The sequence below is a fragment of the Ranitomeya variabilis genome, chromosome 2, assembly GCF_051348905.1.
Source record: "Ranitomeya variabilis isolate aRanVar5 chromosome 2, aRanVar5.hap1, whole genome shotgun sequence".
Classification (NCBI taxonomy): domain Eukaryota; kingdom Metazoa; phylum Chordata; class Amphibia; order Anura; family Dendrobatidae; genus Ranitomeya; species Ranitomeya variabilis.
This window is the reverse complement of record NC_135233.1, coordinates 331820340-331835345: the sequence shown is the minus strand read 5'-3', so window position 1 is coordinate 331835345 and position 15006 is coordinate 331820340. Positions and strand designations below refer to the sequence as shown.

Sequence of the window (15006 nt, the reverse complement as noted above, 5' to 3'; positions counted from 1 at the left end):
GAAGTTCCGATTGTTCCGTGATGAGACCTTGTGCCTTTTTCTCGCGTAAATTTTCGCCCGCCGAGCGGAATTATGATGTTGGGAATCGGGAGCTTTTGGCCATGAAGTGGGCTTTTGAGGAGTGGTGTCATTGGCTTGAGGGGGCTAGACATCAGGTGGTGGTATTGACTGACCACAAAAATCTAATTTATCTTGAGTCCGCCAGACGCCTGAATCCTAGACAGGCGCGCTGGTCGTTGTTTTTCTCTCGGTTTAATTTTGTGGTGTCCTACCTGCCGGGTTCTAAGAATGTTAAGGCGGATGCCCTTTCTAGGAGTTTTGAGCCTGACTCCCCTGGTAACTCTGAACCTACAGGTATCCTTAAGGATGGAGTGATATTGTCTGCCGTTTCTCCAGACCTGCGGCGGGCCTTGCAGGAGTTTCAGGCGGATAGACCTGATCGTTGCCCACCTGGTAGACTGTTTGTTCCTGATGATTGGACCAGTAAAGTCATTTCTGAGGTTCATTCTTCTGCGTTGACAGGTCATCCTGGAATCTTTGGTACCAGGGATTTGGTGGCAAGGTCCTTCTGGTGGCCTTCCCTGTCTCGAGATGTGCGAGGCTTTGTGCAGTCTTGTGACGTTTGTGCTCGGGCCAAGCCTTGTTGTTCTCGGGCTAGTGGATTGTTGTTGCCCTTGCCTATCCCGAAGAGGCCCTGGACGCACATCTCGATGGATTTTATTTCGGATCTTCCTGTTTCTCAGAAGATGTCTGTCATCTGGGTGGTGTGTGACCGTTTCTCTAAGATGGTCCATTTGGTTCCCCTGCCTAAGTTGCCTTCTTCTTCCGAGTTGGTTCCTCTGTTTTTTCAAAATGTGGTCCGTTTGCATGGTATTCCGGAGAATATCGTTTCTGACAGAGGAACCCAATTCGTGTCTAGATTTTGGCGAGCATTCTGTGCTAGGATGGGCATAGATTTGTCTTTCTCGTCTGCTTTCCATCCTCAGACTAATGGCCAGACCGAGCGGACGAATCAGACCTTGGAGACATATTTGAGGTGTTTTGTGTCTGCAGATCAGGATGATTGGGTTGCTTTTTTGCCTTTAGCGGAGTTTGCCCTCAATAATCGGGCCAGCTCTGCCACCTTGGTGTCTCCTTTTTTCTGTAATTCGGGGTTTCATCCTCGATTTTCTTCTGGTCAGGTGGAATCTTCGGATTGTCCTGGAGTGGATGCTGTGGTGGAGAGGTTGCATCAGATTTGGGGGCAGGTAGTGGACAATTTGAAGTTGTCCCAGGAGAAGACTCAGCTTTTTGCCAACCGCCGGCGTCGGGTTGGTCCTCGGCTTTGTGTTGGGGACTTGGTGTGGTTGTCTTCTCGTTTTGTCCCTATGAGGGTTTCTTCTCCTAAGTTTAAGCCTCGGTTCATCGGCCCGTACAAGATATTGGAGATTCTTAACCCTGTGTCCTTCCATTTGGACCTCCCTGCATCTTTTTCTATTCATAATGTTTTTCATCGGTCATTGTTGCGCAGGTATGAGGTACCGGTTGTGCCTTCCGTTGAGCCTCCTGCTCCGGTGTTGGTTGAGGGCGAGTTGGAGTACGTTGTGGAAAAAATCTTGGACTCCCGGGTTTCCAGACGGAAACTCCAGTATCTGGTCAAATGGAAGGGATATGGTCAGGAGGATAATTCTTGGGTGACTGCCTCTGATGTTCATGCCTCCGATCTGGTCCGTGCCTTTCATAGGGCTCATCCTGATCGCCCTGGTGGTTCTGGTGAGGGTTCGGTGCCCCCTCCTTGAGGGGGGGTACTGTTGTGAAATTGGATTTTGGGCTCCCCCGGTGGCCACTGGTGGAATTGAACTGGTGTGCATCATCCCCTCTGTTCACCTGTTTCCATCAGGATGTGGGAGTCGCTATTTAACCTTGCTCCTCTGTCACTTCCATGCCGGTCAACATTGTAATCAGAAGCCTTTCTGTGCATGTTCCTGCTGCTAGACAACTCCCAGCTAAGTTGGACTTTAGTCCTTGTTTGTTTTTGCATTTTGTTCCAGTTCACAGCTGTAGTTTCGTTTCTGTGTCTGGAAAGCTCTTGTGATCTGAAATTGCCACTCTGATGTTATGAGTTAATACTAGAGTCTTAAAGTAATTTCAGGATGGCGTTTTGATAGGGTTTTCAGCTGACCATGAAAGTGCCCTTTCTGTCTTCCTGCTATCTAGTAAGCGGACCTCAATTTTGCTAAACCTATTTTCATACTACGTTTGTCATTTCATCTAAAATCACCGCCAATATATGTGGGGGCCTCTGTCTGCCTATCGGGGAAATTTCTCTAGAGGTGAGCCAGGACTATATTTTCCTCTGCCAGGATTAGTTAGTCCTCCGGCCGGCGCTGGGCGTCTAGGGATAAAAAACATAGGCAACGCTACCCGGCTACTGTTAGTTGTGCGGCAGGTTTAGTTCATGGTCAGTTTAGTTTCCATCCTTCCAAGAGCTAGTACTTATGTTTGCTGGGCTATGTTCTCTTGCCATTGAGAACCATAACAGTTTGACCGGCCCCAAAGGGTTAAATTAATTGACTGAGAAAGGAGAGAAAAGAGAAGTCTGCTGAAGATTTTTTTTTTTTTTTTTTCCCTTCAGTTCTGAGTGTGCTTGTAATTGAATCTCTTGCAAGTCTGCCTATATTGCAGCCTTTCTCTCTCTCTCTCTCCTTCTAATCCTGGAATGGCTCTGTGTTCACCTGTTTAAAATGGATATTCAGAGTTTAGCTGCAGGTTTGAATAATCTCACCACGAAAGTTCAAAATTTACAAGATTTTGTTGTTCATGTTCCTATATCTGAACCTAGAATTCCTTTGCCTGAATTTTTCTCGGGGAATAGATCTTGCTTTCAAAATTTCAAAAATAATTGCAAGTTGTTTTTGTCCCTGAAATCTCGCTCTGCTGGAGATCCTGCTCAGCAGGTCAGGATTGTGATTTCCTTGCTCCGGGGCGACCCTCAGGATTGGGCTTTTGCATTGGCTCCAGGGGATCCTGCGTTGCTCAATGTGGATGCGTTTTTTCTGGCCTTGGGGTTGCTTTATGAGGAACCTCAGTTAGAGCTTCAGGCGGAAAAGGCCTTGATGTCCCTATCTCAGGGGCAAGACGAAGCTGAAATATACTGCCAGAAATTCCGTAAATGGGCTGTGCTTACTCAGTGGAATGAGTGCGCCCTGGCGGCGAATTTCAGAGAGGGTCTCTCTGATGCCATTAAGGATGTTATGGTGGGGTTCCCTGTGCCTGCGGGTCTGAATGAGTCCATGACAATGGCTATCCAGATCGATAGGCGTCTGCGGGAGCGCAAACCTGTGCACCATTTGGCGGTGTCTACTGAGAAGACGCCAGAGAATATGCAATGTGATAGAATTCTGTCCAGAAGTGAACGGCAGAATTTAAGACGAAAAAATGGGTTGTGCTTCTATTGCGGTGATTCAACTCATGTTATATCAGCATGCTCTAAGCGTACTAAGAAGCTTGATAAGTCTGTTTCAATTGGCACTTTACAGTCTAAGTTTATTCTATCTGTGACCCTGATTTGTTCTTTATCATCTATTACCGCGGATGCCTATGTCGACTCTGGCGCCGCTTTGAGTCTTATGGATTGGTCCTTTGCCAAACGCTGTGGGTATGATTTGGAGCCTCTTGAAACTCCTATACCCCTGAAGGGGACTGACTCCACCCCATTGGCTAGTAATAAACCACAATACTGGACACAAGTAACTATGCGGATTAATCCGGATCATCAGGAGATTATTCGCTTTCTTGTGCTGTATAACCTACATGATGTGTTGGTGCTTGGATTGCCATGGCTGCAATCTCATAACCCAGTCCTTGACTGGAAAGCTATGTCTGTGTTAAGCTGGGGATGTAAGGGGACGCATGGGGACGTACCTGTGGTTTCCATTTCATCATCTATTCCCTCTGAGATTCCTGAATTCTTGACTGAATATCGTGACGTTTTTGAAGAACCTAAGCTTGGTTCATTACCTCCGCACCGGGAGTGCGATTGTGCCATAGATTTGATTCCGGGTAGTAAATACCCTAAGGGTCGTTTATTTAATCTGTCTGTGCCTGAACATGCTGCTATGTGAGAATATATAAAGGAGTCCTTGGAAAAGGGACATATTCGTCCTTCGTCATCTCCCTTAGGAGCCGGTTTTTTCTTTGTGGCTAAGAAAGATGGCTCTTTGAGGCCGTGTATTGATTATCGGCTTTTGAATAAAATCACGGTTAAATATCAATATCCGTTGCCACTGCTGACTGATTTGTTTGCTCGCATAAAGGGGGCCAAGTGGTTCTCTAAGATAGATCTCCGTGGGGCGTATAATTTGGTGCGAATTAAGCAGGGGGATGAGTGGAAGACCGCATTTAATACGCCCGAGGGCCACTTTGAGTATTTGGTGATGCCTTTTGGTCTTTCAAATGCCCCTTCAGTCTTTCAGTCCTTTATGCATGACATTTTCCGTGACTATTTGGATAAATTTATGATTGTGTATCTGGATGATATTTTGATTTTTTCGGATGACTGGGACTCTCATGTCCAGCAGGTCAGGAGGGTTTTTCAGGTTTTGCGGTCTAATTCCTTGTGTGTGAAGGGTTCTAAGTGCGTTTTTGGGGTTCAAAAGATTTCCTTTTTGGGATATATTTTTTCCCCCTCTTCCATCGAGATGGATCCTGTCAAGGTTCAGGCTATTTGTGATTGGACGCAACCTTCTTCTCTTAAGAGTCTTCAGAAATTTTTGGGCTTTGCTAACTTTTATCGTCGATTTATTGCTGGTTTTTCTGATGTTGTTAAGCCATTGACTGATTTGACTAAGAGGGGTGCTGATGTTGCTGATTGGTCCCCTGCTGCTGTGGAGGCCTTTCGGGAGCTTAAGCGCCGCTTTTCTTCCGCCCCTGTGTTGCGTCAGCCTGATGTTGCTCTTCCTTTTCAGGTTGAGGTCGACGCTTCTGAAATCGGAGCTGGGGCGGTTTTGTCGCAGAGAAGTTCCGATTGTTCCGTGATGAGACCTTGTGCCTTTTTCTCGCGTAAATTTTCGCCCGCCGAGCGGAATTATGATGTTGGGAATCGGGAGCTTTTGGCCATGAAGTGGGCTTTTGAGGAGTGGTGTCATTGGCTTGAGGGGGCTAGACATCAGGTGGTGGTATTGACTGACCACAAAAATCTAATTTATCTTGAGTCCGCCAGACGCCTGAATCCTAGACAGGCGCGCTGGTCGTTGTTTTTCTCTCGGTTTAATTTTGTGGTGTCCTACCTGCCGGGTTCTAAGAATGTTAAGGCGGATGCCCTTTCTAGGAGTTTTGAGCCTGACTCCCCTGGTAACTCTGAACCTACAGGTATCCTTAAGGATGGAGTGATATTGTCTGCCGTTTCTCCAGACCTGCGGCGGGCCTTGCAGGAGTTTCAGGCGGATAGACCTGATCGTTGCCCACCTCGTAGACTGTTTGTTCCTGATGATTGGACCAGTAAAGTCATTTCTGAGGTTCATTCTTCTGCGTTGACAGGTCATCCTGGAATCTTTGGTACCAGGGATTTGGTGGCAAGGTCCTTCTGGTGGCCTTCCCTGTCTCGAGATGTGCGAGGCTTTGTGCAGTCTTGTGACGTTTGTGCTCGGGCCAAGCCTTGTTGTTCTCGGGCTAGTGGATTGTTGTTGCCCTTGCCTATCCCGAAGAGGCCCTGGACGCACATCTCGATGGATTTTATTTCGGATCTTCCTGTTTCTCAGAAGATGTCTGTCATCTGGGTGGTGTGTGACCGTTTCTCTAAGATGGTCCATTTGGTTCCCCTGCCTAAGTTGCCTTCTTCTTCCGAGTTGGTTCCTCTGTTTTTTCAAAATGTGGTCCGTTTGCATGGTATTCCGGAGAATATCGTTTCTGACAGAGGAACCCAATTCGTGTCTAGATTTTGGCGAGCATTCTGTGCTAGGATGGGCATAGATTTGTCTTTCTCGTCTGCTTTCCATCCTCAGACTAATGGCCAGACCGAGCGGACGAATCAGACCTTGGAGACATATTTGAGGTGTTTTGTGTCTGCAGATCAGGATGATTGGGTTGCTTTTTTGCCTTTAGCGGAGTTTGCCCTCAATAATCGGGCCAGCTCTGCCACCTTGGTGTCTCCTTTTTTCTGTAATTCGGGGTTTCATCCTCGATTTTCTTCTGGTCAGGTGGAATCTTCGGATTGTCCTGGAGTGGATGCTGTGGTGGAGAGGTTGCATCAGATTTGGGGGCAGGTAGTGGACAATTTGAAGTTGTCCCAGGAGAAGACTCAGCTTTTTGCCAACCGCCGGCGTCGGGTTGGTCCTCGGCTTTGTGTTGGGGACTTGGTGTGGTTGTCTTCTCGTTTTGTCCCTATGAGGGTTTCTTCTCCTAAGTTTAAGCCTCGGTTCATCGGCCCGTACAAGATATTGGAGATTCTTAACCCTGTGTCCTTCCGTTTGGACCTCCCTGCATCTTTTTCTATTCATAATGTTTTTCATCGGTCATTGTTGCGCAGGTATGAGGTACCGGTTGTGCCTTCCGTTGAGCCTCCTGCTCCGGTGTTGGTTGAGGGCGAGTTGGAGTACGTTGTGGAAAAAATCTTGGACTCCCGGGTTTCCAGACGGAAACTCCAGTATCTGGTCAAATTGAAGGGATACGGTCAGGAGGATAATTCTTGGGTGACTGCCTCTGATGTTCATGCCTCCGATCTGGTCCGTGCTTTTCATAGGGCTCATCCTGATCGCCCTGGTGGTTCTGGTGAGGGTTCGGTGCCCCCTCCTTGAGGGGGGGGGTACTGTTGTGAAATTGGATTTTGGGCTCCCCCGGTGGCCACTGGTGGAATTGAACTGGTGTGCATCATCCCCTCTGTTCACCTGTTTCCATCAGGATGTGGGAGTCGCTATTTAACCTTGCTCCTCTGTCACTTCCATGCCGGTCAACATTGTAATCAGAAGCCTTTCTGTGCATGTTCCTGCTGCTAGACAACTCCCAGCTAAGTTGGACTTTAGTCCTTGTTTGTTTTTGCATTTTGTTCCAGTTCACAGCTGTAGTTTCGTTTCTGTGTCTGGAAAGCTCTTGTGATCTGAAATTGCCACTCTGATGTTATGAGTTAATACTAGAGTCTTAAAGTAATTTCAGGATGGCGTTTTGATAGGGTTTTCAGCTGACCATGAAAGTGCCCTTTCTGTCTTCCTGCTATCTAGTAAGCGGACCTCAATTTTGCTAAACCTATTTTCATACTACGTTTGTCATTTCATCTAAAATCACCGCCAATATATGTGGGGGCCTCTGTCTGCCTATCGGGGAAATTTCTCTAGAGGTGAGCCAGGACTATATTTTCCTCTGCCAGGATTAGTTAGTCCTCCGGCCGGCGCTGGGCGTCTAGGGATAAAAAACGTAGGCAACGCTACCCGGCTACTGTTAGTTGTGCGGCAGGTTTAGTTCATGGTCAGTTTAGTTTCCATCCTTCCAAGAGCTAGTACTTATGTTTGCTGGGCTATGTTCTCTTGCCATTGAGAACCATAACAGTTTGACCGGCCCCAAAGGGTTAAATTAATTGACTGAGAAAGGAGAGAAAAGAGAAGTCTGCTGAAGATTTTTTTTTTTTTTTCCCTTCCCTTCAGTTCTGAGTGTGCTTGTAATTGAATCTCTTGCAAGTCTGCCTATATTGCAGCCTTTCTCTCTCTCTCTCTCCTTCTAATCCTGGAATGGCTCTGTGTTCACCTGTTTAAAATGGATATTCAGAGTTTAGCTGCAGGTTTGAATAATCTCACCACGAAAGTTCAAAATTTACAAGATTTTGTTGTTCATGTTCCTATATCTGAACCTAGAATTCCTTTGCCTGAATTTTTCTCGGGGAATAGATCTTGCTTTCAAAATTTCAAAAATAATTGCAAGTTGTTTTTGTCCCTGAAATCTCGCTCTGCTGGAGATCCTGCTCAGCAGGTCAGGATTGTGATTTCCTTGCTCCGGGGCGACCCTCAGGATTGGGCTTTTGCATTGGCTCCAGGGGATCCTGCGTTGCTCAATGTGGATGCGTTTTTTCTGGCCTTGGGGTTGCTTTATGAGGAACCTCAGTTAGAGCTTCAGGCGGAAAAGGCCTTGATGTCCCTATCTCAGGGGCAAGACGAAGCTGAAATATACTGCCAGAAATTCCGTAAATGGGCTGTGCTTACTCAGTGGAATGAGTGCGCCCTGGCGGCGAATTTCAGAGAGGGTCTCTCTGATGCCATTAAGGATGTTATGGTGGGGTTCCCTGTGCCTGCGGGTCTGAATGAGTCCATGACAATGGCTATCCAGATCGATAGGCGTCTGCGGGAGCGCAAACCTGTGCACCATTTGGCGGTGTCTACTGAGAAGACGCCAGAGAATATGCAATGTGATAGAATTCTGTCCAGAAGTGAACGGCAGAATTTAAGACGAAAAAATGGGTTGTGCTTCTATTGCGGCGATTCAACTCATGTTATATCAGCATGCTCTAAGCGTACTAAGAAGCTTGATAAGTCTGTTTCAATTGGCACTTTACAGTCTAAGTTTATTCTATCTGTGACCCTGATTTGTTCTTTATCATCTATTACCGCGGATGCCTATGTCGACTCTGGCGCCGCTTTGAGTCTTATGGATTGGTCCTTTGCCAAACGCTGTGGGTATGATTTGGAGCCTCTTGAAACTCCTATACCCCTGAAGGGGATTGACTCCACCCCATTGGCTAGTAATAAACCACAATACTGGACACAAGTAACTATGCGGATTAATCCGGATCATCAGGAGATTATTCGCTTTCTTGTGCTGTATAACCTACATGATGTGTTGGTGCTTGGATTGCCATGGCTGCAATCTCATAACCCAGTCCTTGACTGGAAAGCTATGTCTGTGTTAAGCTGGGGATGTAAGGGGACGCATGGGGACGTACCTGTGGTTTCCATTTCATCATCTATTCCCTCTGAGATTCCTGAATTCTTGACTGAATATCGTGACGTTTTTGAAGAACCTAAGCTTGGTTCATTACCTCCGCACCGGGAGTGCGATTGTGCCATAGATTTGATTCCGGGTAGTAAATACCCTAAGGGTCGTTTATTTAATCTGTCTGTGCCTGAACATGCTGCTATGCGAGAATATATAAAGGAGTCCTTGGAAAAGGGACATATTCGTCCTTCGTCATCTCCCTTAGGAGCCGGTTTTTTCTTTGTGGCTAAGAAAGATGGCTCTTTGAGGCCGTGTATTGATTATCGGCTTTTGAATAAAATCACAGTTAAATATCAATATCCGTTGCCACTGCTGACTGATTTGTTTGCTCGCATAAAGGGGGCCAAGTGGTTCTCTAAGATAGATCTCCGTGGGGCGTATAATTTGGTGCGAATTAAGCAGGGGGATGAGTGGAAGACCGCATTTAATACGCCCGAGGGCCACTTTGAGTATTTGGTGATGCCTTTTGGTCTTTCAAATGCCCCTTCAGTCTTTCAGTCCTTTATGCATGACATTTTCCGTGACTATTTGGATAAATTTATGATTGTGTATCTGGATGATATTTTGATTTTTTCGGATGACTGGGACTCTCATGTCCAGCAGGTCAGGAGGGTTTTTCAGGTTTTGCGGTCTAATTCCTTGTGTGTGAAGGGTTCTAAGTGCGTTTTTGGGGTTCAAAAGATTTCCTTTTTGGGATATATTTTTTCCCCCTCTTCCATCGAGATGGATCCTGTCAAGGTTCAGGCTATTTGTGATTGGACGCAACCTTCTTCTCTTAAGAGTCTTCAGAAATTTTTGGGCTTTGCTAACTTTTATCGTCGATTTATTGCTGGTTTTTCTGATGTTGTTAAGCCATTGACTGATTTGACTAAGAGGGGTGCTGATGTTGCTGATTGGTCCCCTGCTGCTGTGGAGGCCTTTCGGGAGCTTAAGCGCCGCTTTTCTTCCGCCCCTGTGTTGCGTCAGCCTGATGTTGCTCTTCCTTTTCAGGTTGAGGTCGACGCTTCTGAAATCGGAGCTGGGGCGGTTTTGTCGCAGAGAAGTTCCGATTGTTCCGTGATGAGACCTTGTGCCTTTTTCTCGCGTAAATTTTCGCCCGCCGAGCGGAATTATGATGTTGGGAATCGGGAGCTTTTGGCCATGAAGTGGGCTTTTGAGGAGTGGTGTCATTGGCTTGAGGGGGCTAGACATCAGGTGGTGGTATTGACTGACCACAAAAATCTAATTTATCTTGAGTCCGCCAGACGCCTGAATCCTAGACAGGCGCGCTGGTCGTTGTTTTTCTCTCGGTTTAATTTTGTGGTGTCCTACCTGCCGGGTTCTAAGAATGTTAAGGCGGATGCCCTTTCTAGGAGTTTTGAGCCTGACTCCCCTGGTAACTCTGAACCTACAGGTATCCTTAAGGATGGAGTGATATTGTCTGCCGTTTCTCCAGACCTGCGGCGGGCCTTGCAGGAGTTTCAGGCGGATAGACCTGATCGTTGCCCACCTCGTAGACTGTTTGTTCCTGATGATTGGACCAGTAAAGTCATTTCTGAGGTTCATTCTTCTGCGTTGACAGGTCATCCTGGAATCTTTGGTACCAGGGATTTGGTGGCAAGGTCCTTCTGGTGGCCTTCCCTGTCTCGAGATGTGCGAGGCTTTGTGCAGTCTTGTGACGTTTGTGCTCGGGCCAAGCCTTGTTGTTCTCGGGCTAGTGGATTGTTGTTGCCCTTGCCTATCCCGAAGAGGCCCTGGACGCACATCTCGATGGATTTTATTTCGGATCTTCCTGTTTCTCAGAAGATGTCTGTCATCTGGGTGGTGTGTGACCGTTTCTCTAAGATGGTCCATTTGGTTCCCCTGCCTAAGTTGCCTTCTTCTTCCGAGTTGGTTCCTCTGTTTTTTCAAAATGTGGTCCGTTTGCATGGTATTCCGGAGAATATCGTTTCTGACAGAGGAACCCAATTCGTGTCTAGATTTTGGCGAGCATTCTGTGCTAGGATGGGCATAGATTTGTCTTTCTCGTCTGCTTTCCATCCTCAGACTAATGGCCAGACCGAGCGGACGAATCAGACTTTGGAGACATATTTGAGGTGTTTTGTGTCTGCAGATCAGGATGATTGGGTTGCTTTTTTGCCTTTAGCGGAGTTTGCCCTCAATAATCGGGCCAGCTCTGCCACCTTGGTGTCTCCTTTTTTCTGTAATTCGGGGTTTCATCCTCGATTTTCTTCTGGTCAGGTGGAATCTTCGGATTGTCCTGGAGTGGATGCTGTGGTGGAGAGGTTGCATCAGATTTGGGGGCAGGTAGTGGACAATTTGAAGTTGTCCCAGGAGAAGACTCAGCTTTTTGCCAACCGCCGGCGTCGGGTTGGTCCTCGGCTTTGTGTTGGGGACTTGGTGTGGTTGTCTTCTCGTTTTGTCCCTATGAGGGTTTCTTCTCCTAAGTTTAAGCCTCGGTTCATCGGCCCGTACAAGATATTGGAGATTCTTAACCCTGTGTCCTTCCGTTTGGACCTCCCTGCATCTTTTTCTATTCATAATGTTTTTCATCGGTCATTGTTGCGCAGGTATGAGGTACCGGTTGTGCCTTCCGTTGAGCCTCCTGCTCCGGTGTTGGTTGAGGGCGAGTTGGAGTACGTTGTGGAAAAAATCTTGGACTCCCGGGTTTCCAGACGGAAACTCCAGTATCTGGTCAAATGGAAGGGATAAGGTCAGGAGGATAATTCTTGGGTGACTGCCTCTGATGTTCATGCCTCCGATCTGGTCCGTGCCTTTCATAGGGCTCATCCTGATCGCCCTGGTGGTTCTGGTGAGGGTTCGGTGCCCCCTCCTTGAGGGGGGGGGGTACTGTTGTGAAATTGGATTTTGGGCTCCCCCGGTGGCCACTGGTGGAATTGAACTGGTGTGCATCATCCCCTCTGTTCACCTGTTTCCATCAGGATGTGGGAGTCGCTATTTAACCTTGCTCCTCTGTCACTTCCATGCCGGTCAACATTGTAATCAGAAGCCTTTCTGTGCATGTTCCTGCTGCTAGACAACTCCCAGCTAAGTTGGACTTTAGTCCTTGTTTGTTTTTGCATTTTGTTCCAGTTCACAGCTGTAGTTTCGTTTCTGTGTCTGGAAAGCTCTTGTGATCTGAAATTGCCACTCTGATGTTATGAGTTAATACTAGAGTCTTAAAGTAATTTCAGGATGGCGTTTTGATAGGGTTTTCAGCTGACCATGAAAGTGCCCTTTCTGTCTTCCTGCTATCTAGTAAGCGGACCTCAATTTTGCTAAACCTATTTTCATACTACGTTTGTCATTTCATCTAAAATCACCGCCAATATATGTGGGGGCCTCTGTCTGCCTATCGGGGAAATTTCTCTAGAGGTGAGCCAGGACTATATTTTCCTCTGCCAGGATTAGTTAGTCCTCCGGCCGGCGCTGGGCGTCTAGGGATAAAAAACGTAGGCAACGCTACCCGGCTACTGTTAGTTGTGCGGCAGGTTTAGTTCATGGTCAGTTTAGTTTCCATCCTTCCAAGAGCTAGTACTTATGTTTGCTGGGCTATGTTCTCTTGCCATTGAGAACCATAACACCTAACAGGTTAATTAGGGTCAGAAGCCTTGGTCTAATGTATCCAAGCACACAAATCTCCAAGGTTGCCCAAACTTTTCAATCAGCCCATTTTCCTTTTTGTGATTTTAAAAATGTAAAGAATGACTACCGTATATACTCGAGTATAAGCCGACCCGAGTATTAGCCGACCCCCCTAATTTTGCCACAAAAAACTGGGAAAACTTATTGACTCGAGTATAAGCCTAGGGTGGAAAATGCAGCAGGTACCGGTGAATTTCAAAATTAAAAATAGATACTCCATACCGTTCATTATGGCCCCATAGATGCTCCACATAAAGCTGTGCCACATATAATGCTCTGCACCGTTCATTATGGCCCCATAGATGCTCCACATAAAGCTGTGCCACATATAATGCTCTGCACCGTTCATTATGGCCCCATAGATGCTCCACATAAAGCTGTGCCATATATACAATGCTCTGCACCGTTGCCCCATAGATAGCTGTGCCATATATATAATGCTCTGCACCGTTGCCCCATAGCTGTGCCATATAGTGCTCTGCACCGTTGCCCCATAGCTGTGCCATATAGTGCTCTGCACCGTTGCCCCATAGCTGTGCCATACAGTGCTCTGCACCGTTGCCCCATAGCTGTGCCATATAGTGCTCTGCACCGTTGCCCCATAGCTGTGCCATACAGTGCTCTGCACCGTTGCCCCATAGCTGTGCCATACAGTGCTCTGCACCGTTGCCCCATAGCTGTGCCATACAGTGCTCTGCACTGTTGCCCCATAGCTGTGCCATACAGTGCTCTGCACCGTTGCCCCATAGCTGTGCCATACAGTGCTCTGCACCGTTGCCCCATAGCTGTGCCATACAGCGCTCTGCACCGTTGCCCCATAGCTGTGCCATACAGCGCTCTGCACCGTTGCCCCATAGCTGTGCCATACAGCGCTCTGCACCGTTGCCCCATAGCTGTGCCATATATATAATGCTCTGCACCGTTGCTCCATAGCTGTGCCATACAGTGCTCTGCACCATTGCCCCATAGCTCTGCCATATAGTGCTCTGCACCGTTGCCCCATAGCTCTGCCATATAGTGCTCTGCACCGTTGCCCCATAGATACTCCACATAAATCTGTGCCATTGCTGCTGCTGCAATAAAAAAAAAAAACACATACTCACCTCCCTTGCTTGCAGCTCCTCACGTCCCGTCCCGGCGTCTCTCTGCACTGACTGATCAGGCAGAGGGCGGCGCGCACACTATATGCGTCATCGCGCCCTCTGACCTGAACAGTCAGTGCGGAGAGACGCCGGGAAGATGGCGCAACGCCCGGCGTGTGAAACGAGGACAGGTGAATATGCGATACTTACCTGCTCCCGGCGTCCCGCTCCTTCCCCCCGGACAGCTGGTCTTCGGTGCCGCAGCCTCTTCCTCTGTCAGCGGTCACCGTTACCGCTTATTAGAGAAATGAATAGGCGGCTCCACCCCTATGGGAGGTGGAGCAGCCTATTCATTTCTCTAATGAGCGGTCCCATGTGACCGCACAGGGGAAGAGCTGCGGCACCCGGAGACCGTGGGACGGGCAGGGGGAGCGACAGGAGCGCCGGAACTAGGTGAGTATATGACAGTCCTCACCCGCCGACCCCACCACCGATCATGACTCGAGTATAAGCCGAGAGGGGCACTTTCAGCCCAAAAATTTGGGCTGAAAATCTCGGCTTATACTCGAGTATATACGGTATATATTTTTTGTACCTAAAATTTTAGAGATCATTTCATCTTCAACTTGCTTTGCCACTGTATATATACAGTTGCTGCTAATGATGGCTCAACCAGTTATTAGGTTTAAGAGGCAATCCCTTTTTCACACAGGACCCTGTAGGTTTGGATTTCTTTTTCCCTTAATAATAAAGACCTTAATTTAAAAACTGCATTTTGTGATTACTTGTGTTATCTTAGTCTGATATTTAATTTTTGCTTGGTGATTTGAAACATTTAAGTGTGACAAACATGCAAAAGAATAGGAAATCAGGAAGAGGGCAAACACTTTTTCACCTTTTTCACACAACTGTATATATACACACAAACACACACACAGTTCTGTATTTATGAAAGCTCCACCAATAGCCAGATATTGCTACTGTTTCCAGGTTCCAACAGCTCTGCTACCTAAAAACATGATTTTGCTGGGATAATCAGGGAACAGTTATGTAAACTGCACCTGGCTATTCTGATGTTTTCTTAGATCTTTTGAGGGCATTACAATGTAGGCAAATATGAACTGCCTTTTTGCTCCCATCAAAAAGAGCTTACTCCCCCATGAAATATTTTGGTAGTTGTGACATTAAAATGGGTGCGCCTGCCCTTCCTGCCTCTGCTTCTATCCCCAATCAACGCTGCACTCTCTTTGTGGTCAACAGTTCGGGTTTTGTGTCCCCTGGGACTTATAGTTCCAATACTACTGGGAGAGATAGAACTGATGTGTGGTTTAGGTGGGGCTGCAAG

At 47.3% G+C, this 15006-nt stretch overlaps 1 protein-coding gene across 1 annotated transcript in view; it reads right to left on the bottom strand.

Annotated features, from left to right (window-relative positions):
- GPC3 (glypican 3) overlaps window positions 1-15006 on the bottom strand; it is a 726510-nt gene that overhangs the window by 441782 nt on the left and 269722 nt on the right. The gene's annotated exons all lie outside the window — the stretch shown is intronic.